Genomic DNA, 24,627 nt, shown 5'->3' with positions numbered 1-24,627 from the left:
TTACGGTATTAATGCAAACTCAGTGCCAATAAATTACTTGTTTTCTAATGAGGTTGATTTTACAGCAGGAAGAGAGGAAAGCTGCCTGTCCCAGCATCTACCAAAGTGTTAATTTCTGAAGTCCAGTAACAAGAACAGTAAGAAAGCAAGCAATCAAAGTGGATCTATATAGGATGGTAGATTTAAACTGTTTAATTACTGTAGCTGGTTATTGCTAATGCATGGATCACAAAAGCATCACTCCTGCAGAAATCAGTCATGCGAGGGAGATCAGGAATTACAGATACTTCACCAATGTGAGAGATTTGGTCTGGTTCTTTAAAGTGATTTCCTCCAGTGACAAAAGCCTCATGCCAGATACGAATGCAGAGTATGTGACAAATTTATTTTAAAGAAAAGCAGCCTGTAACCTAATCATAGTCCTAAACTATACTTTTTTAAATGGCCTGTATCGAACTGTTCAGTCATGTAGATTTTTTAAAATTTAAATCCACCTCTGTCAGATGGATAAAATATTGAAGCAGCATTGTCAGATGCTAGCATGTCTTGGGGAAGTGGAGAAAGCCACATAAGGGGTACCTAAATGTGGTCAACAGTATAAGGTTTGATTTTTCCTCTAATCAGAAGGCAAGCTTCAAACCCTTTTTTGCTATAATCCCAGTCATTATGGTTGCCATCATGAACATGTACACAATCTCCTAGACTGAGCTATCTATATGAGTTCCTTGCCTCCAAAGGTATTGCACACGCATTTAAAACATGAAACAAACACACAGGCCACTAAAACTGGTATGATCATCCACAAAACAACATGGACTGGGATCTAACTTCACATCACTGGAGTCACTCATAAAGCACTGGAAAATTAGAGCATTACAGAGTGTACAGAGAGGCCTATTATGTATTACTTTGGTTTGCACAGAAAGGCAGAGAGCAAGGTGCAAAATATTTAAGGGGCAGATTAAAAGAAAAAAATTAGCTGTAATTGTGGGTTGCAGTCTAGCTTACACTAGAGGGTTTTCACTAACAGGACTTCCTAGAAGTGATGTAATACATGCTGATGAAAAAGTAGGTACAGGCCATATTTATTCAACAACTCTCATGAAGTTATGCAAGACAAATTGTATTTTTCTGACAAAACTGCATCTATACTTCAGATTTTTTTCTTCAGTAGTTTAAAGAAATTATAATACCTTCAATTGCTGTTACAATCAAGCCCCTAGTTTTAGATCTTGTCTAATTGTCATTTTGTAGATTAGATCCCCAGAGACCCTTCTGCTATTGGTTTTGTTCATATCTTAAGAGACTTTTTTCAAGTAATAAGAAAGATTTAAAGTAGATGTCTCTTAAATGATAATAAATACCCGGAGAAGAATGAGGGAATACATTAAAGCTGAATCACTGTTGTGTCACACCAATTTTCCCCTTTTACTCCCGAGATTCCACTGAAATCAATGAAGTTACAGTTACTTAAAGCTGTAGGACTACATGAGTGAGCCAGGTACGCCACACTGCAATGATGAGAACTTGCTGGCAGACTTGCTTGGAATCAAATACGTCCCCTTAAATTTCCTCCTATTTTCACAATCTTGTAGCAGCAAAGCAAAACAAGAAGTTCACTGTGCAGTCAAAACAAAATCTTTTTCCTCTGGTCTAAGTATTTAGCCAATACAGTATCACAGAAACATTGATTTCTGTTCCCAGCCTTAGAATCCTCCTGATAGTTTCCTACAGAACCAAAGACCCAGCACAATCTCTTCTTTTATGGCTAAGAAAATGCTAGGAGAATCGTTATCCCTGGGAAAGATTTCTCTGATGGACGAGGAAGGACTGTTCATTAGTGTCATGAATGATGCTGCCTCTTTTTTATGCAACTTGCATTCACTGATGCTGGCACTGTCAGAGCCTCCAACTGTGTGCACAATTCAGTTCATCGAACAAGGCAGCATCCTTTCCAGATACACTCAACGTGTGCTATTATGGTTGGGAAATTCATTCCATGGAGGAGAAACATGAATTATTTCAATTCTCACCAAAAAAAAAAAAGGGGGGGGGCACAGTTTGTGCCTTCTTTTTCCATGCTATTAGAGAGATTATCAGGAAAAAATAAACACAGCAGTTGCTCAAGGTCCCACACAAACGAAAACAAGGACTGCAGGCCACTCCATACACAGTGCTGAGCCATTGCTCTTGTTTACTTCTAAGATGTAAAATAACATATTTTTCAATTATTATTTTTAATAATTATTCTCAGCTGACAGAGCAATTTTGCAAAATTTTGAGCATGAAAATTGGCCCCAAATATTCTCAGTTTTAAGTATGCTCTGTTTTCAGCTCCTCCGGTTCAGCCATTTCCTTTTGGTGTATTTTGTGTGGCAGTGACACACCAATTTGTCTGCAGGGAATGGCTGCCTATCACTGATGCTGAATGTAGGTAGGGGCCAGTCCCACGCTCCTGAGTCACCTGCAGAGCTCAAGGTGCATGAACAAATTACATCTGGTCCCTAAGCACCAAGGACCAGATCCAAAATAGGAGCTACAACACGTGTCTCTGTGTGTGCCTTGGTGCCTGCCATACGAGAGAGCCTGGAGCTAACGGCAGGGAAGCAGATACATCTACTCCGAGAAGCAGAGAGTCCTGCAGAGATAATAGCTCACATCCCACAAGCTGGGTAGGTGCTTTACATCAGTAATGCTGACACAGGGCAAAAAGCCCAGTTTTCTCCTTAGGGATGAGACAGTACCCTCCCAGCATGGTGCCTGGTTCCCATTTGGCCAGGAATCTGCTGTTCAGGACAGGCAGGGCTTGGGGATGGGCTGGTTTCTGTACCCCCTTCACCCTCGCCTCCTCCAGAAGACAGGGAAAATGTGCAGCTGGGGCATAGAATTTTTGAGATAGCAGCATTTGGCCCTGATCCACAGAGCTCCATGACTTCACTTTAAAAGTGTTGGACTGAACAAGGAGCCATCATAGCTTACCTCCAGGAAAACCCTGAGGATGTGGGAGAGGAGTACAGCTGAAGTCCCTCTCCTCTCCACAGCTTAGTTATTTTACTCTGTGTATTTTCTCATTTTGGATGCCGCTTTCAGAAAGATGCCTCTTTCCTGCAGAACTGAGCAGTGCCACAGAGGGTGTTCAGAAAAAAAAACCCATGACACTGAAATCCTCCATCTTTTGCAACAGTTGAATAGTCCCACCCAAAGTGCTTTGCCCCCTCTTCTGCCTGACGAGATTTCCTTCTCTGTGTGGAGAACTCTCAGCCTCTCTATTGGTAAGGCATTCAAGGTCAAAAAACCACCCTTTTCTTTACAAAGCAGTCATGCCTCATAGGAAATATATACATATATATATTTGTTAGCTAAAGTAGACAAAACATGAGAAGAAACAAAAAGCCTTTGGCCTAATGGCCAAAGAAGGATCAGATCTGGCAGAGCACAGCAGGCAGATACGAAGTGTCCTTGTGAGATGAGCCCTGCCACAAGATAAGTGGATGAACGCACTGTTCATCATTTCTAATCCAACTTAAACGTCAGATAAGCACCCTGCTGCACAGCCTGGTCAAGGCAGAAGCACTGGTTAGGCATGCTCTAAAATGGCATTAGATGCCTTAGGAACTTTAATGGCAAAGTCTGAAGGACTTGCATGGCCTAAGTGCCTCTAAGGCCACACAGGATCTGAACATGAATTTCAGGGAGCTTAACACTCCAATCCCTAATTTCATTCCAGTTAGTTTTATCATGCCTAATTTTCCTCCTTTGTCTGGTGCAAGATGGTGCTACACCTGGGATGGAGAATTTATACAGAGGCACATTCCCCAGCCTTTGCTCACAGGGAATCTTACTGAAAAGAGGAAGAATCTCTGATAAACCACTTGAGAACCACCTGATAAGGACTTCTTTGGGTCCTTTGAGACAGTGCCAGCTTTAAAAAACAAACAAACAATCCAATGAAAATGCATGGGACCAACAGAGTGGACTGGAATGTGGAGCATTAATTTTTTCACTTATCAGCCATCAAGGGAAAGGGAAGAAAGGGAATAAATTATATGCCTGAAACATTTGTACGGAAACTTTTCCAAGCTAGATAAAAATTCAATTATTTATTACTTCAGGAAATACCCTAACATTAACCAGTGACCCCTGGCTAGTGTCAATGCTTCCCCAAAAGGATTGCCATTCAGAAAGCTTTATGATTACCACATAAAGTTTAATCAGTGCATTAAAAATAAATTAAAGATTTGCTAATTGTAATGTAATTAGCTTAATATAATTACATTGCTCAGTGACTGAGAATTTTATTGTTATTGTGAGATCTTCTCTCATTTGGGGGGCCTGAAGTTAAGTGGCACGATATTGACAACCGTTTCTTCCCTTAATATTCAGTTTCAGGAATGGGCTGAATTTTTTACCTGAATCTTGCAATTTATCACAATCAGTATCATCACAAATTACAGAAAGCATCCAGTTACATGATAACTTCTAAATGAAGTGTCTGCAACCAGGGCAGTAGCAGCCTCGGCTGTTAATTTGTCATATTTCATAGCCAGCCTGACACCCTGTCCAATTTGCTTGTAAGCTTTATCACAAAGACAGCTTTGAGAGCTGCCTCTGACTCTGAGCAGAATGGGGGAGATGGACAGAAATTCAGCAGCAGCAGCAGCAGCAGCAGCAGCTTTGCTCTTCAACTTCCCTGCTTTTGCATACAATCCAGATGCAAAATAAACACCCTTATGTTTTGATGATGTTTGTTTTCTCCATTAAAATCTCTCCCTTCTTTTCTCTGCTCCCCCCTTCCTCATTAAGACAACCAATTTTTTTCTTTAAGACTCCCTGCTGACCATAATTCGATGGTTATAGTAATTTATCAGCAGTTAGAGGAGTTACAAAAATAAGAGGGATAACAGTACTCAGGGAGCATCATTACCTATCTCACACAGGCTCTCAATTTCAATCCAAAGCATGTCCTCCTCTCAAAATGACCTGCAAGTTTTTCCTTTTGGGTAGAAGTTGTGCAGCACTATAAAAATGGCCATGAATATCCCTTCAGGATATTGGTCTTTTCCCTCCTGTTATCTTCCAGATGCTCTGAGGCCCTCAATCAATTTGCATTGATTTAAGCAACATCATTCAATATATATTATCAATCTGATCTGAAGGGAATTGTGTGAAGAGCAGGTCTTCTTTTCTGTTCCTGACATGCCAAACACAACATAAGATGCTATGAAACACAAAAAAAAAGGTTCCTAACAGACCAACAGGTGTTAAAATATGCTTGGACTTACAAAATGCAAGAAACCACATTTTCATTTGTCTAACACTTTAAAGTCAGGTTGGCCAACTTGGAGTGCAGACTGAATGTTAGCTTGGATGGATTTTGTTGATAGTATAGGATCCAGGAACAATTTTTAAGATCCTGGTCTGTGTGCCTGCAACCCCAACCTCTTCATACGATATTAGGGTTCAACTAATACCAGCCTGATGTCCTTAGGTTTTTCTACATAATGAAAAATATCCCCTCCTTGAGGCAGGAGATATTATTCTCCCTTCTACACTTGCCCCATCAATACCTGTCCTTCTCATCCTGCTGCTGGCTGCCCAGCTGAGCTGTTGGGCTGAGGACTCCACCAGAATATCCCACAGACAGGCTCTGCGGAGCTCACCTCTCCCGCCTCTAGGTGGTTTTGCAGATCTGTCCCCTATTACACCATGAAGCAAGAGAGAATGAGTAGGAAATTAGCAGAGAGCATTCCAGTCTTTACAGCTGAGCCTCCAGAGGAGCTATAAAACCTCTCATGCTGTCGGGGAGTCAAGGATAAACAGAGAGCTTGTGGTGCCTGCAATTAAAAGGAGGAATTTGAGAATGGGGACTGCCCAAGGACACAGAGGCTAAAAGGAGGCAGAAGGACAGAGAAGAATCAAATAAGGTAGGAATCAGTCAAGAAAAGCCACAACTGTAAATATGGCAGAGAGAAGATAAAAATTTGGAGAAATTTTCAAGTTAGAAGGAGCTTATTTGAACCAAGTGACCATATGTCAGTCTCCTGAGGTTTTGCCTTTCATGTTGAACTGCAAGCCCACTGATTCTGTAGGATGCAGTCTTCAGCACACGGCTACCACTGTGAGTGAGTCATTTGGTGCAGTTCCTGTGGCAAGAATCCCAAATGTGTCAGGCCTGGACTAAAAAGCAAGATGGAGAATGAACACACCTGAAGGCACATTTGGCACTTTAATTCTGAGCAGATATCACTTCTAATTATAGCCAGCCTTATGCCAGCTTACTACCGTTCAAGCGCTTGTGGGTTCACACATCGAGTGCCAGATTTAATCCATTCAAGGTAAAGCGCAAGAGAACCAATTGCATTTTGCATGCCTTCTACCTGAATGATTTGCTTTGTTGTTCCCAGTTTGCAGTTTGACTTGAAGATTTGCACCCCTCTGGTTAGTTCTGGTTGGCTTCTCTGCAGCCACAGGGGCATATTTTTCAGCTGAATGAAGCCCAGCTGGCAGGCTCAATTTGCCCCACCAATGAGTCATATCTTTCTCTAATTTCACCTGCATGAGAGAATTGCAGCTTCCTCTCCTAATTCCTTGAATTCAAAATTCTTCCTGCAAAAAGAAGGTTCAAGCTCACCCTAGCACAGGGAGCCGTAACCCTGCTTGGCTGGAGGACAGTGGCAAAGCTGAAGAGACACCCACTAGTGAACGTTACTTAAATAGTAAGTTTAGTTAGGGAAAGCCTTTCCCAATCTGATCCTGTATCAGATTTTGATATTATATGGTGCCTTGTGCTTCACAAGGACCAATGCTCAGCACCCCACAAGGACATGTTGTTTTCCAGCATGATTTAGGGCTTTGAGCAGAGGGAAGGTTTAATACAATCATGCATCAGTTTCCTTTCCAGACAGCACTGTGAAACACAGAACAGAAGGAGGATTGCCTCTTCACCCCATAAATCCACTTAAGCTTGGATTATGAGCCATATTCACCCAATTTTTGCTGGGAGCTTAAGGCAGCACCATGCTTCTGTTGCTCTGAGGGATGCTGGGAAGCTGGGACGGGATTCAGGAGGCTCCAAATTTCCAGAAGTGCAATGGTCACATTCTTCAATGTGCAGGGGTCAAACAGTGTAAGATCAGCCATACTCTATGTACGGAAATGGATGAAATGCACAAAGAGCAGGCAGAAGGGTTTGTTTTAGTAACTAGTAGCCTTCAGAGCATGTGTTTTTTAGCAGCACTGCCACACTGAGTTGACAAAGAAATAAAAGGGAATACTTCCCCACACACAAATCTATATTGATCCAAATATGGATCTTGTTTCAGTTTAGAGAACAACTAGCACTGATGCTGTCAAACAGACCCATCTGGAATTATTTCAGAAGCTCCATTTTCCACCCTTATGCACAAAGAGAGAGAGAGAAACAGAGAAAAGAAAGGAAAGAGGGGAGGAGAAAACAGAAAGAGGAAAAGAAAAAGAGGAGGAGAGGAAAAGGGAAAGGGAAACAAAAGGGAAAAGAAATGGAGCATGGCCAGTGGCAGGCTGTGTGAAACCTCTGCACATATCACCTGCTCCAAGCACTGTCCTTCCCTTACTCATCCCTAATGAGCTGGTTCAGTTGTGCAAGGTAGTTCCTAATTACCTCTCTCTCCCCCCTGAGAATGGCCTTTCCAAGAACTTACTTCACATGCACACACCTGGTACTGTGAGATAGGGAGCCTCACCATGGATACCAGCCCCCCATTCCCAGCCCGACCCAGGCTCCTGGGATTCGAGCAACTATCTCCAGGAGCTGTAAACTCCAGATGTGCCTTACCTACTGCCTGGAGACACAGTGTGTGAACCCTGCTCACAACTATTATTCTGCACTCACACACACACACAAGAACTGGCTATGCAGATCAAGCTCTGAGAAATGAAATAAAGCAAAATGGTAATCTTAATCTTCCCTTTAATATCCTACTCTGTGCCAGATAAGAGCAGCTGTGCTCACACAATGTGTCCAACTGGACATGATAAATAGCCTGGGAGAAAAGAAAAATACACACAGACACACAAATATATATGTGCATACACACATGCTCTAAGGAATTTAAAATATGTTTGTTCACAGAAGAGGTGGCCTCCAGCTCACAGCTTCCTCGATTATTAAGAAAAGGGTTTATTAGAAATAAAAATGGCCTGCCAGGGTTGGAATCGTACACAAAATCCTACAGTAAATATCTGCATGGGTAGCCTGAAGGGTTAACCTTACCAATGCACAAATACTGACTGCTCTCCTCCTGTTACAGTGTAAATGCTGATTGGAAGGAAGAGATCATTCTAGGTCAGTATGTCCTTTACATTGTGAATAGCTTGACAGGGGCTAATAAACTCCTCTGCCTGTGGCACCAATAATTTATTCTATATTGCTGGGCATCACATGCAATTTTTTATTTATACATGTGTAATTTGTTGGTTTGATTTTAAAGAGGTGAAGCAGGAAAATCCGGGTCAAGAAACACGCTTAAGCCAGAGGATGCCAAAGGCTCCAATCTCCCAGTCTTAACCTGTGGTGGAGAATAACATCCTGCTTGCTGCTCCCTGCACCAGGACTTTACATGGCAGCTGGGCATCGGGTGGGTCAGCACAGCCGACTTCTTACAGTGATCCAAAGATCCCTGCATGGCTACCCACTCATGCTGCAAAGCTGCTTTGAGCAATTCTTCATGAATGGACATGATGGTGAAACTAGCAGATTTCAAATTTCTTTCCTGAGTGGTCACTGCTCTGCAGCCTGCTGCCGAGGGAGCCATGCCCCAGAGCAACCTGCTTTGCTGCTGCCTGCACTGCACTGCATTTCACACCGATGAGGTAATTCCACTGCACATGAGGTAACCCTGCGAGTTGCCCACTAGCTAGAAGAGGTTACCATATGATTCCTCATGTAAACACGCAGCACGGTCCCCCCGGAGGAGAGCTGACAGCTGCGCTCTGCCGATGCCGAGCTGGTGGCCAGCCCGGCCCCGGGGAGCCCCCAGCCCGCCCGCGGGGCCTTCGCGCCTCAGCGAGAGCTGCCAGGCTCCTGCCATGCCGGTGCCACACACTGCTCACACACACACTCGGCTTCCAGCCCTCTGACAGGGGACCGGCGCTGCCAGGCTCCTGCCATGCCGGTGCCACACACTGCTCTCACACACACTCGGCTTCCAGCCCTCTGACTGGGGACGGGCCCTGCCCGGCTCCTGCCATGCCCATGCCACACACTGCTCAAATCACAAACACGTCAGGCAATGCTCAGTTTCCAGCTCTCTGACAGGGGACCCTGGTCCCCCAGCGCTCCTGCAGCCAGGCTCACCATTCACATGGCTCTTTGTCTTGCCACGCAGGGTTTCGGGACGCCTGTGCCTCCTCACGCCCTGCTGAGGAGGTGCATCTCTCCGGAACGGCTTCCTCCTGCGGCTGCGGGCGTTAGACCTGGGGGAAATCCCTCCTTCCCTTGCACAGGAGGTGCAGAAGAGAGATGGGGCAGGGCTGCTGCAGGGCAGCAGCGTGGGGAGATGCCCTGGCAATCCCCAATGGTTTGGTGCGCCATTGCTGCCATTTTGTGTGAGTGCACTATGCACAGGTGATGTTCCTAGAAAGTCCCCTAATTTGCAAACAGCATGAAAAATTACTTTTGTGGTTAGGCAGTGTCTATGGCTGCAACCTTCTTCCACCCACAAGTGTACATGTCAGAGGATCTGTAGGCCTCTGCTCACCCTGCCAGCAAAAAGCTAAAGCCAAAGCTCCCAAACCCAACACCTTATTCTTCAGAGTCTGGAATCATTGCCATTTACAGTCCTTTACCAGCCAAGGAACCCTACTAGCTCTTCTGTGTTAAGTATTCCCAGTGCTGTTTCCTACCTGGGTGGAAGGCAAAGCAAACCTGTGTGATGAACCCGTGAGGAGAAGGAGAAATTCACAAGGAAAAGAGAGCAGGACACAGGCTGGTCAACTCCCTAAGCTCAGAGTTCATCAGCACCCTGCTCAATGCCAGGAGTTCTCAAAGCCTCCTTGTGACTGACAGGGCAGCTGGGATCAAATCATACCACACTTCCCAGTAACTACCTGTGTCTCCATGAACTCTACTTAACCACAAAAACTGTGTTTGAGAAGTTTTTTTAACAAACTTCCTCTCAGCAGTGGCAGTCACTGATCTGGAAATCTGTTCTGGGCAGACCTCGACCCAAACTGGATGTGACAAGTGACCCAGAAGGACCCTGAGGACTAACATGTCATTAGATGCAGGAAAGCAGCTAGGATGAGCATGTCCTGTTCCATTCCCAGGTCACAAACCCCAGGTCCCCTGGTCTGTCCAGTCTGGAGGAGGTCTAACCAAGCACTCCTGGTAAGTAAAGCATGCCTGTACCAAGCACCTAAAGGAAGCTGTTTCCCTCCACCCTCAGGGTGTGAGGCTCAAAGAGCTCCTGGCTAGAGGGAAAGGCTTTCCATCATCCTCTGGTGAGTTTACTTTGCCAAAAATGGGAACTACTATGTGCAAACCCTGGAGGAAGTCATGTCTCTCTTTCCCTTACCTCCCAGAGCAGCTGCTTACACAAGGAACAGGTCAAAACGCATTACTGTTATAATTGGAGTATATGAAGGGACACAAATCCATTACTGCTGGAGCTGAGCTCACCTCACTCTGCAAGGGCTGAGGTCAAGAATCTTCCTTCTCCTCTGAGCTCACAACATGCCAGAGGGACAGACAGATCTCCCAAAGCCCACCCAAAAGGGATTCAAAAAAGCCAGGGGAGAAGTGGGGCCATTATATTCCCATCCCCCCCAGCCTGGAGAGCCATCAGGCTCTGCTCCAGCAAACCTGCATCACAGTCCCAAGGAACTGTGCAGTGGGACATGTGTTGGACTCCAGACACCACAGCTAGGTTTTTAAAAGGTGTGGCTAACTTCATAAGCTCTAGCAGTTGCTGTCATGCATAATGAGGTACAGTTAATAATTTCTTTGCCTCATGCTGTAGCTGGATCATCTGCTACAGATGACTTTCCCCTTTTGTAGGAAAAAGCAAAATGCATCAGGTTTTATACATATCCCTCTCTCAGACTGGGTGCTGGTCACTGTTCAGTGAACACCAAGCCTGGCAGAGTCAGAACTTCCCTCTGCTTCAAAGGCACCTGTGAACAGCAGATGGCAGGGGCCTAGGGTATGCCTGCCATGACAGACCCCAGGCCCTTGTCTGCATGCCACCCACACCTTTCAGATGTGCACTGGTTTAAAAGGCAACACTTCACCTCATCAAGGTAGCCTGAGTGGGCTGAGCTCTCCCAGACCAGTGTGTGAGCAGCTCAGGTGGGATTCACTTCTCTGACCCCTGCTTGTAGCGTAAATGTTACCATCCAAGCTTGTCATTCCTCTCACAGTTTGGGAGACAGGCAGGCATCCTGCAGGCACAGCCATCTCAGAAATGGGTATAGCCCAGGATGACCCACCTTTCAAAGGTGCCATAGAGGGTCTCTAAGGTCATTAGCTTGGACCCTCCCCAGTGGAAGCCTTGTGTTTGGTCAGCCCAGATCCACCCTTTGAACAGGCTTGGCAGCCAGGTTGGCACCTCCAGCACTGCCCATGTGGAACAGATCCTCAGCCCCAAGGCACAGATCCCAAACCTCTGCTGCTCTGCCCAGAACGCAACTTCCCCTCTGAAGGCCTCAATACAGGTGCTGTAAGGCAGGCAGGGCATTAATTATGGTAGAAACTGATGGAGAACCAGCAGGAAAAGAGTTAAGAGAGCCAGGGCTTGTTGCTATCCAGGAACCCAGGCTACCTCACCTCCCAGGATAACCATCAGCCAGACCTTTCTCAAGCCTTTTTTGGCAGGCTTCATTGTCAGAAAACCACCTGTTACTTGGGAGAGATTCAAATGCATAATGAATTAAAAAAGCATATTGTGTGTTACTATCTAGCCCCCAGACAGATGTGTTATTTAAGTGTGGGTATGATCTGTGCTGTTAATTTTAAACAACATATGATCAAAGATCATGTCTGGCTTTGTGCTTTGCTTCCTTTCAGGTTCTGGCTTATGTGTCCATGCCAGACAGTTGTGGTTTCTGTCATATGGCAGGAAAAGCTTACTTTACATGCTGCCTAAATTTATATTTTATTGCACATTAAAGCAGCCCATCGGAATTAAGTTATCACATTGTTTATAATGGTAAGTAAATCGTGGCTGTGGAAAAGAGAGTACCACACAAAGGGATTTTTTAGAAACACCTACTCCCTACACTCAGGACTTTCAGCCATTTTAAAGACAACAGCAGAGCAAAGAGCAAGACTGAAATAAATAAACCACATCACTGCTCCTATGGGAAGGCTGGAAACTGTTGGAAATGGCAGTACTGCCAACCAATCAGTCCAGAAGCACCAGTCAGGCCCTTGGCAGACAGGGAGACATGCTTAACAGATCATGAGATTTTTTTTAAAAATAATACAGTTGAGGTTCTTTTATTTGCTTCTCAGCCTGAGCCTTCAGGCTTTGCTGCCCAGCTAGAATAGCTCGACATCTGCCCTGGATGAATAGCTAAGTAAATAAACTGACCAAAATAAGGAAGAGCAGCCCTGTGTGATTGTTCACCTCCACCTCAGAGGCAATGCATGTTTGTCAGGTAAAGCAACAGGAGCTCTTGAACACTCAGAGTGGTAAATTTCTTGGTGCATGTCTAACTACACTGCTCTCTAAAAAACCCACACAATTTAGGGCAGATGTAAAGCACAGCAAAAAAAGTCATTGTTGCTGATGAAGAATCACTGTGCAGGGTAGGGGTTTCGTCACCAGCATTTGAGGATACAGAGATAATATCAGTTAAGACTTTCTGGATAAAATATGAAGCAAGATTCATCATAAGAGAACTGAAAGTGAGAGCACTGGTTTGACACCAACAAACAGGGTGGCAGACCCAGCCCTCATCTGCACCAAGGTAAATGCAATGCTGCTGCCATGGCCAGCACAGGGGCAGCGAGCAGTCCCTGCCAGTTGCCCACCTCAGAAATGTGTTGGGGTTCCAGCCCTCCTTTCACTAACAGAAGGCAAGCAAAGCTTCTGCCAGGCTGCAGACAGCTGCCAGGCTTTGACCACCCTGCTGGGGAGGCAATAATCCTGTGACACACAAGTTACTCAGGTTCATTACAGGAATCAGTCATGTCTTCTGCCCAGGTGTGCTGGGAGTACTGCTCTGACTAAAGGCTAGGGGTGTTCTGCCCCTGGCTCTACCTAGGCCAGGGATTTTGGCCCAGATTTCCTTCCCAGCCTTTTCACCTGCTAAGAAACTGCTCTTTCTGTGTTGCAGGGTTTCAGCTCTACCCGTTTCAGGTGCAGAGGAGGCCTCATGGTTCCCCAACACCAGTGTGCTCCCAGTTCCACACTGATGCATGAACAGGGCTAGCCCCTGGCTGCCACTATCCCTGTGAGAGGCAGGCCAGCCCTCCATCTCAGCTGTCACAGAGATAAATAAAACAAAAATACACAAACTCTCCCCTTCCAAGGCTGTATTAAGAGTGGCTCCAGCCAGCCAGCCCTCAGCTGCAGTGCCACTGCTTTCCAGCCACTTGGAAGAGATAGCACCCATCCTCCCTGCTGGGTAAAAATCACCCTAAAACCTCTCCATGGAGGGGACCCAGAGAGTAGCTATCTGTGATACATCTGTAAAGGCTGTCCCCACCTCTGGGAGCCAGGCTGAAATGCTGTGCAAAGGCACAGAGGTGAAACAGTGAGCATGGGTTAAAGGGATTGCATTGCGCTGCTTTAACATAAAATAATCCTGCTCTGGGGCTGCTACTGTTTGAAGACCTGAAAACACCCTCATTCACATACACAGTACTGAACAGGAGAGTATAAGGGGTAAGAAGGGATTGTTTGAGAGATGATACCAGAGCTGAGGAGAGGATTTTAAAGAGCACAAACTCATTTCATATGGCTGAGTGCTGGCGACACTAGGAGAAATTCAATGGATTATGTTGCACCAGAGGTCAGAATATAATTGTCCCTTCTGGCCTTTAAAACCTGTGAATGTATAGAGGAACCTTGAAATGACCAGATTCCTCAGGAATTTGATTCCTGGGGTTTATTTATTTATTTTCTTACCAGCTGCCAGACACAGCATGCTTCTAGACAAATAAGGAGTGGTAGCTATGGGGTGAGTATATCAGTAGTGCTAATCTCTTGTGGGGCTTCCTGGCTGGGTATAAGACAGTTTCATCTTAAAATACTAAGAACCACACTGCTATTTGTTAGGGAGAACTAAACAACTTGGAGCACAAGTATTCTCCTAGATTTTTTTAACAGAATTTTCCCAGCCCCCCTATTAAATTTAAGCCCCCAGAATTTCCCCAGCCCCCATATTAAACAAGCTCTGTTGTCCTTGCAAAGGGCCAAAGAGCTGAAGATAGCTCTACTAATTGCTGCTTCTCTTTGCACCTTAGCTCTAGAGATTCCCAACTTCTACATTATTACTTCATCATTTTAATTGTGCAAGAAGCTTTTCACAGAATTAATTAGAATAAAATAATACTAGTACAAAAACAAACAGTTATTAGTATCTAGGTAGCATCATTCATAGAGCAGGCACTTTGAGAAGGACTATTAGCCAACACTTCTGTCTGCACACGCTCATGCTGGGGAGCTTCATTCTGCAACCAGGGACACACCCTGAGACCTGCACTCACACCAAGGAGCCATGCCAGGAAAGCATGTTGCCATCTCCTGAGACATGCACTAAAGAAAGGACAGAAAAGTAAGTGAATGGGGGCTGCTCCAGCTCTGAAACAGGAAAAGAAAACCAAGAAAGTTTAAGGTACCTTACAGCCACTGTTACTTCTCCATAACCCTGGAGGTACAGGACCAAATCTACTCTATAACTGATATCCACACAGGGAAGCAACTTGGAAACAGCTGACCCTCTGATACTATGCAAAGGCATTCAGCAGACCAATTTACCAGTGTCATTCATTTGCACCTTTCAACTTAATGATACCTTACAGGGAAGAAAAATTCAAATTAAAAATTGAAGCTGTTAATATATCTTTGAAAATGGTAACGGAACAAGATTAAGACCAATAAGAGGCCACAAATGTTAGCATACTTCTGATTTTGTACCCTTAAATCACTGTAATACCTTGTTCAAATTCCCACATAAATAGGATTTTTTCTATGAGGGTGTTACTGTTTCTGCTGCATCAAAATCTGTATTATATTTTACAAGTCCTAGAGCTGAGAATCCTCACTCCCAAAATAGACCTCCTCACCAGATGATATTAACACAGCTGACAAAATAACATTACGTTGAAAAATACATCTGTAGAAAGTGAAATAGAAAAGCAGAACTTTTCTCCTATAACTGTTGGAAGGGTTCAAGGGGCTCGCAAGGTAAGTAGAATGCATTTTACAACTTTTAGCAGAGATACTGCAAGGTAACCATGTCCTCTTCCTTCTGCTACTTCTGCCTTCCTGGTGACTACCACAGGCAGACTCACATATACATGACAAGCATCAGTCAAGAACAGGCAGCAGGAGGGAACTGCTCCCAACCACCTAACTGCAGCTTTAAATTTCTCTTCTCCCTGCCCTCCATTATATCTGTCTGCCTGTCTCTGTGAATGCCTGTTTCCCTGGAAGGGAGGAGGGGACCCAAACAAACCCTGAAGCAATCCCAAATTTCCTTGGGGGGGAAAAAATCTATTCTCCGGAGAGCAAACCTTCAGTGAATCATTTTTCCACTGCTCTGACATGTCAAATACTCCAGTGATTCACCAGTCATGGAACTCTGATTCACCTGTAATAAACAGGGCTGATTGCTTCCCAGAAGCACTGGGGTTTGCATCATTCTCTAAAGGCTCCACTTCCTCCGCGCAGCTTTTCACCTCCCTGCCACACACCAAAGCCACAGCAGCAGCCAGGGCAGTGACAGGGAGCAAGAAGTCCAGACTACTAGTTTTAGATCAAGGGGACAAGAGGGAAGACAGTCTTAGATAAATGAACAGCACAAGGAAAAGTTAGGAGGGCCCATGGATATCCCCTCATTCCTGTTTAACCATAAAAATGGGAAGGACAGAAAAGAAAAGGAACAGGAGTTGGGTATTTATTTGTGGCTCTCATTGGGCTCATCTCCCTGCCAGCACAGGACACAGTTTCTCCAAGAGGGAGCACCAGAAATAGAACTGACATTACATCTAATGAGCTTTTTGGTGGCATATTCATTAAGCTTGTAGAAAGGGTAAAGAAATGCAGGAAGCTAAGTCTTGGAAAGACTCCAACTGGACCTCTTTGACTCATTAAAGGAGGGAGTAAAATGAACCATGCCCCAGGGCAATCGTAAAAGGATAAGTAGGAAAGCAGGAAAGGGTCAATTCATTAAGGACTGTGGGACCCGGCTGGGCACTGTGGGGATAGGGCCACGGGATGGCTGGGGCACGATGGAGCCCAGCACCAGGGATGTCCACTTGCCCTTGGCGTGCTGGAGGAGCCACTGGTGCTTTGTCCTGACTGAGTCCCAAAATGCAGCCGTGCGGGGATCTCAGAAAGCCCTTGCTCCCCGCAATTGCCATGAGTTCCCCATTCACCACCATCAACAGCTTTCCTGCCTCCATCTCTGGCTTGGACTGGCCTTCCTGCCGGCCAAAGGGAGGGGGAAGGGGGGAAAAGTCAGGCAGACCCTCCCAAGTCTCGCAGGGGCAGGGGGAGGGAGGAGGAGGCAAACTCAATTGAGCAGCTTCGCGGGGGGCCCCAGATTTTCTCAAACCAGTCACGCCAGCTGCAGCCCAGCCATGATGAGAAAGGAGAGGAGACAGTGCGGCAACGGCTCCTACGACCCCGAGGGAGGAGGAGGAGGAGGCGACCCAGGCTGCTAAACTGACACCAGGCAAAAGTTGGCCACGTTTTCCCCCAGCCACGGAGGAATAGCGCAGGCAAGTCAGATGTGACCGTGCTATAGGAGCCAGGAGAAAATAAAAACAAGTGACAGCTGACTCTTGAGGACTTTTGTAGGGGGTGAAGGGGGGGAGAGAGGGCGAGGAGGGAGGGAGAGACCTACAAATACTGGGGGAAGGGCAGAGCGCAGCCCAGGAGCCTTCTGCAGCAGCAGATGGAGAGGGAAGCTACCGCTGATTCCTGCAGAGTCAGGGAAGGAGAGAGACAGCATTGCACCGAGGTGATCACATGAATAGGGAATGAAGGCACAGAACAAAGAAGGGGGTTTTAGGGAGAGGGAGAGGGAATTCTTCACAGGACCCCCAGAGCTGGTGCATCCCAATGCGGTGCCCTGGGGGGCTGCGCTGGGGGCAGACCTGCAGGGGAGCTTGGGCACGGGCAGCTGAGGCTGCTGGAGGACAGAGCCAGTGCGAGCGGGGGAGCCGTAGAGGAGGCGTTTGTGCAGTTACCGCGGGCTAATACCCGACAGAAGAGCTAATTCCTCAGATCAGGACACAAGCACATGGTGGAAAGTCTAAATTCCCTTGCTCTGGGCTCCTCTAACCTGCTGCAGGATGAAGCCGCGGAGGCTGTGAATAAGTGCTGCATGTCTTTCTGCTGGTCCTGAGGTCCCCGATGTGCCGGCGATGATTGTTATGACAGTCATTCTCGATGTGATGGGCACCTCCTGGTTAGATCAAGGTCACCGTTAGAACACATCTTTCATTAAAATGGCTGAGAGCCTGTCAATGACCACAGGCCATGGCTAATTAAGGGAGGACCCAAGGCCCCCACAGGAGTGAGTAATCAGGGCTGATGCTGAGCCACCCACCCAATGGAGCAGGCAGGGCCATTGTGCCCCTAGCGCCCTTGCGTGCAGGGAGGACATCCCCACCCCCGGCAGGCCGGGCCACCCACCATCCTCACTGCCGCCCCATCTGAGCAACAGCATCACCTCCTGTCGCAGCTCAAGGAGCATCCTGGGCACCTGCAGATGGCCCTTGTGTCCAGCTAGGTTATGGATCCTTCAGAGGGGAAGGATGGATGACAACAGACTCCTTACAGTGCAAGCAGGTGCACATTTTAGGGACTAAGACCATGAGCAAGCTTTAGATTTGAAGAAAATCCTTTTACAAAAATGTCTAATTATCACCACGGTGTAATAATAACTAATTCCTGGGACAGTATGAGATTGTCTCTGTGCAGACCTTAGCAAACATGACAAGGTCTTCTTAGGAAAAGACATGACTGGAATGGGGTCACACTTCTAGGACAGATTTTCAGCTCAAACTCCAATACAGGTGGGATGCAGCACACTGACTAAAGAATTATTTGGTGTCAAACACTATGATGAAGCCATATACTGCCAGAGATTCTACACATAATTTGGATAGTACTTCCCCATGGCCTTAGTTTGGTTAAACAGCTTATAAAAAAAATCTCAGTTTCCTCTCCAGCTTAAAAAAAAATAAATCTTTTTCTTGAAAATTGAGGGACAACATTTTATTCCAAAGGCTGCTTTTTCTTTCAGTTCTGTGTCACAGCACTTCCGCCCAGATTCTTTCCTAAGGCTCTCTTATTTATTTTCCCACTGCTAAACCACAGTGAAACAGTTCCTCATCATGGGAAAATGGGCCTCTGGGCTGCCTCCAGACTGCCACAAATAACATCTATTTACTTTTGCTATCAAGACAAGCCATACTGCCTTGTGTTCTCTTGCTGCCAAATTCCTCCCAGTTCAACACCAGTTGTACCTTACAAACAGGTTGTGCTAATCTCAAGGGAGCCCTGTGAGCCTCTTGCAATGAAGTTCCACACAAGTTTGTTTGATGATGAGCTTTCCCCTATTTTGGCAAAATATTTCCCCTTTGTGTCCAGCTCAGAATGAAAAGATGTTTTGGAATTATTGTCCACATCCAGTTGTGCCTCCCTTGTTTTGTGTCTGTCGAGGCCCTGCGCAACTTCCATCTAGAGATGAAAGAGAACCAGTTATTGGGATTTGACAATAGGATAAGGGGGAATGGCTTAAAACTCACAGAAGGTAGGTTTAGATTAGATATTAGGGAAAAAATTCTTCACTCTAAGATATGGGTGTCCAGAGAAGTTGTGCATGCCCCATCCCTGGAAGTGTTCAAGGCCAGGTTGGATGGGGCCTTGAGAAATCCAGTCTAGTAGAAGGCTCTTGTCAGGGTCATTCAAACTAGGCAATCTTTGAAGTCCCTTCCAACCCAAACCATTCTATGATTCTATATGAAGTCTATTCTATGTGATTCTGTGGCATCACACATTTCTGGCCCAGTGAATATGGGAAAGAAGTTTGACTTCCTAAACACTATCTGATATACCTTCAACAGGTTCCTGGCAGAGAAGGGGAGGGAAGCTCAATCCCCTCCCCCTACCCCCAATAAACAAATGCTTTTTCAGCCTTCCCTTCAGTTTCTCCCAGCTGCTGTGGTTTACAGCTTCCATATTAAGCCCTGCACCACAAGATAGTTTTGTAGAATATCCAGTTGGGGCCTGGCCTCGTTGCTTCACACAAGGTGAATAATGACAATAGTGATGTTTAATTTTGACTGTGATTGTGGGTGAATGCCAAAAGACACAGCAGGGACTTACTCCCTTGCTCAGGAGATGTGCTTTCCAATACAACTTATTAAAAGTGTATTTTAAAGAATATGTTTTTAATTGCTTTGAAAAGAAGGTAAGCCATGTGTAATCCAGTCAGAATCTCACTCTGATCTGTAACTGCCTAATCCAGGCCAGGACTTCAAGAAAGCCATTACAGTGACACTAGGCACCTACTGTGAGAGCCAGTCTGGGAGCTAGACAGCTAGGAAAAACTACAGCTTTGGTCTGTGGCCAGCAACCTAAATAAAAAGTTTCCTTTCCATGGTTTGCATTCATCACAAAAGAGCACTAGCTATCTCTTTTATACAGTAAATATGCACTGCCACAGAAACATATCACATTAAAGTCACACTGGTAAAAGCTCAAGCACAGGATGTTAAAAATGAGGCATTGTAATTATGTTATCTCAGATGAATTTCTCCTTTTTAATGACACAAATGTCAATCCCAAACATGCATAGAGTGTTTGTTGCTTTCGCCTCTCCCTCATTAAAGCATCAAAGAGTTGGCTTTAGAAAAATAGAGTTTAGAAAAAAATATTTTTGTATAAATATATATGTTCATGTATATAAGTGTGTGTATATGTATAGAATTGTGATTGTTTATTTACTTTTCATTGTCTGTTTGCACTTTGATGATGTTTAATGTTTTTTCTCAAAGATGTCAATGCTAAAACTGAGATTTTTCTGATATTCAAGAGACTCCAGAGGCTTGGGCCTAAGTAAAGTACCAAATGTTATGAGTTCATGATGAGGTACAAGACTGGGCAACATTAATAATATTTTACAAGATAAATGCTACATACTAAGCCAGCAAAGAAAGAAATACTTTGAAAACAACTCACCTGAAATGCCTCTGTGTTACCATTACAAGGAATTGAACAGCTGCACCTTGTGACTTCAGTATTAACAGTGCTTTTCCAATAGTTTGCTGTGCACTCAATCTTTGTGATGCTCTTTAAAAAAGAGAGAAGGAGAGAAAATCAAGCACTGAAGTTCAGCAGTCTCAGAGGGAAATACAGTGGGGAGTAGCAAATTTTGAGCAGTGCTAATTCCCATGCTGCTAATTGGACAGAGGCCATTTCCTGCATGCTAAAGTCAAACAGGACAGGAGCATATGGGCTTTCAGAGAGAGAGCTGGGTCTTTGCAATGGAAAAGAAAACACACACTAAAAAACCACCCTAGAAGCCCCACAGAATATTGGTGATTGCAGAGAAATTACAGACAAATTACAAACTTAAAAGCTATATGCACAGATGCTGCTCCTATTGCTTCTGGGAGAACTGTGCCTTTGAAGAGATGGTACTTGCTCCTTGGGGATATGCCATTTTCAGTGCCCAGTATTCTCCCTTGGCCCTACTGTTAAAGGGAATAGGGTTTGATTTGTTTTCTTTATTAATTTTTAATTATTTTTCACTTTATCTGCATTTCTTATAGGTTTCAGAGGCTGGATGAGATCCTCATTGGTAAGCTTTCCTGAGAGAAGCCATTGTAGTTCTCATGGGCTGGAGGGTTGCAAGCTCCGTAATGTTGCAGAGGGGACAGACCTGCCCTACAGGGCTGAAAATCTTAGGACTCTATGTCAGTCAGCCACAGTCTTTTATTCAGCTGGGTCATATTCAGCCAAGCAAAACATTTATTATCAATGGAAACTGCATCAGGACAAGTATCAAACATCACCTGCTCTTCTTTAAACATGTTAAATCCAAGCACAAAAGACTTGAAAAATTATTTTAGGGCAGGCATAAGGAGGTAACACTTGTGACAGAGCTGGGATCCTAGGGGTGAGAGGGAAGCTCTAGGAGAAGATGCTGACTGGGTCACTTCCCTGTGTCTTCCTGCAAAGAAACTGGTGTAGGGCAGGGTCAAAAACGGGGCACTAACAGAACATCATTCAGATCCATTGTGGCAAGGATGGTGATGGTCCAAAAGAGTTGAATTTCTTCTATTAGCTGCTAATCAAAGATGCATCTTTTACTTCATTTGATCGTTTATTCTGCCTACAGCAGTCTCTCCTACACAGCACCCTGCCAAATACAGATGCACAAAAGGTGCTGTGCAGGGACTGAGCATGGAAAATTTCAGCTGCCAGAGTGGGTGGGTTAGAAAGTCAATGGCCACAGAACAGAGGGACACAATGGCTCTCATGATGGAGCCAGTCACAACAGGCAGCACGAGCAGCAGCATCCCCGTTAGAGGAGTGAACCTGCTGCATCTCCATCCAGCTTCTGCCTGCAGCCGCAGCTGCTGCCGGCTGACCGCCTGGTTTAGCTGCTGCTGGGACTCCCTCAGTGGCTGTCACACCTGCTCTGCCCTCCCTTGGAAAGCTGCCAGAGGAGAGAGCAGACAAAGGACGAGCAGCACAGCTGGAGCTGCTGGAAGCTGCACGCTACCCGGGCTGGTTCAGCGCTCGCCCAACACCCCTCTTCCGTAGGAAGCCTCTTTCCTGCCGCTGAGTTCTGCTCTTCAAGCTCCCTCGTGCTTATCCCTTGCCGTCGTTTTTAAGGCATTACTGCAGAATTCCTCTGTGTTTTTCAGTGTTATTATCGCTGTTTCTCACTGGTTTAGCCGCTGCAGACAATACATCTTCATTGCTGGCTGTGCCCACAAGCCCATTTAGGCGGCCTGCCTTGGTGCTCGCACTTGTTTCAATGGCCCAGGACAGCAGGGCCCTGCTTGAGCGCATGGGCACCAGAGCAGCAGAGAAGGGGTTAATAAAGGGTTTAATACCAAGAGGCCACACAGCAAAGCCCAAGTTAGGGCCAGCTGCACCCCTCCCCCCCCCCCCCCCCCCCCCCCCGGCCTCCATCCTGCTGCAGGAGCCCTGGCAGGGATGCAGCACTCAAGTGCTTCTTTCCCCACTTCCCTCCTGCCCCACTTGTGTGATGTAAAGCAATCCTTTTGTTTCCTCTTTAAGACATTAGCCTCAGGGGCCATTACAGGGAAAAAAAGGTAGCTGAGGCTCTTTTATCTGAAGGAATCCATTAGGAGTGGGGGTCTTTTCCTTCCTACATGCCTAGGGAGCAGCTCCTGCCTTTGCACTGCTCCAGGGACATCTCATTGCTCCATGGTCACCTCCTCCCTGCCCCATGGCCATCTCCTCCCTGTTCCAGGGACATCACAGCACTGCTCCAAGGACATCTCACTGCACCACGGCCTCCTCCTTGGGGCTTATGGCCAGCTGCTCATCCCAATCCAAAAATGGGTCAAACGGTGTCACTATGCAGAAAGGATGAGTCTGCCGTTCAGAGCCCCCTGAAAGGAGAGGCTGAAAGGAGGAGGAGGACGTGTTTTTAAATACACCCCAGTGTAACAGACTGGCTTTCTATTTGCTGACATTTTGGGTGACTGAGGGGTATTTAGTGCTCTGGCATGTCTTTGTGGCTATAGAAAGCAGAAACTCATTCTTGCTCTGTTTATTCTTGCACCAAAAGCAGCAGGCCCTGTGCATTTTGCAAGATTCCAGGACCTGTGGCTTTAAATAAAACCCCTGATATTTTGATACTCTTAATAATCTTGAAACCAGTGAAATAATAATAAAAAAATGGAAAGAAAAGAAAAAAAAAAAAGAAAAAAAGACAGGAAAACTAATTAGGTAGTTGAGGGGAGGGGTTCTTTTGAGCATACCCTTTGCACTTCCCCAAATCAGGAATCGCAGAACAAACATTTGTGCTGTACAGTGCATGCCACCAGGACCCACAAGGACCTACCTTAGGCTAATATAAATTGCCTGAGTTCCAGGAAGGCATTAGCAACAGATAGGAGCCTGCCCCAACCTCACCGGAGACCAAGCAGCCGTGGTCAGCCCAGAGGCAAAGCCAGCCCGCCGGCCCAAGTGGGTGTATTTACCCAGGCTTGGTGTTAACTGCTAGCACCATTATGTGGCTTTACCGCAGATAGGAGCTGGCTTGCACGGCAGTGATTCAGAAGACAAGCAGGGCGAGGACACCGAAATAATCCTGGCTAAATACAGTGCTCAGCACAAAAGATGCAGATTAGGGTAGAAAAGGTGCCAGCCTGCCTCTCTCCTGTTTAAGTTGTGAGATATTCGATGCATTTAAAAGGCCTTACTCAGCACCTGCCTGTATCCACGCAAGGGGAAGCACCTCTGGAAGCCTTCCCCATAGGCACAGTCATGATGGGCACCACCGAATAGTTAAAAATAGAGGGAACAAATGAGAGCAGCTGCCAGAGCCATGGTGGGAGCATGCGTGTGAGCAGAAATACATGAGAGCCCTCGGCCAGAGCTGGTGTGAGCGGGAGCATTACCATGTCTCCTTGTCAAAGTCATTGGGGAGAGAAATGCCAGTGGGCTGACAGCAGGAGATCACCTCCCTGGGCCCTGCCCTGTCCTGCCCTGCACTGCCCTGCCTAATGGTGGCTTTAGGAGAGAGATGGAGGGTGAGGGAAGGAAGGAGATACAGGTTTCCCTCTCCAATTTTGTTGCTTAGAAAATGTGGGGTCGTGGGGAAAGCCATAGGAGGGATTCACACTTTGTTCTTCAAAAATCAATGGTTGTACATGCCTTGAACCCACATGCTCAGTCTCCAGAATATTTCAAGTTCACGCAATAGGCCCAGAGAATAAAAAATAAATGTAGGAGGACTCCTGCCAGGGAGCACACATGGGAAGGCCAGTGTCTCTGCTGCTGCCCATTCTGACAGGTCTCCCTCTGCTGTATCGTAAACGTCCTCCCCACTCGCCATATGTCACACATACCCTCCCTGGGCTCAGCGGCACAATTATGCTGGGCCTCAGCACAGCCAGGGGACAACATCACTTTCCCATCACTTCAGTGCTGTTGTCAGTGGCTGGGGAGATGAGTGACCCCCAGCTAGTTCTGTCACAGCCAGCAGAGAGTAGGAACAGGGTTGAGTCCAGTTGCTCAAGGCAAGACAAGTGGAAACACAAAGGTAGCAGGAATAGCACTGGTGTGAAAAATATTTAAACATGTATGATGTTGTAGAAGCGACTTCTTTTGCTATGATGATCCTACTTCAGCGCAGGCTAGTGCTAGAGAACAAGTGGAGATGTGTGTTGTCTGCTGGTAGGACAGCACATGAGCAATG

This window comes from Ammospiza nelsoni, chromosome 1, assembly GCF_027579445.1.
Source record: "Ammospiza nelsoni isolate bAmmNel1 chromosome 1, bAmmNel1.pri, whole genome shotgun sequence".
NCBI lineage: Eukaryota > Metazoa > Chordata > Aves > Passeriformes > Passerellidae > Ammospiza > Ammospiza nelsoni.
This window is presented reverse-complemented; position numbering follows the sequence as displayed.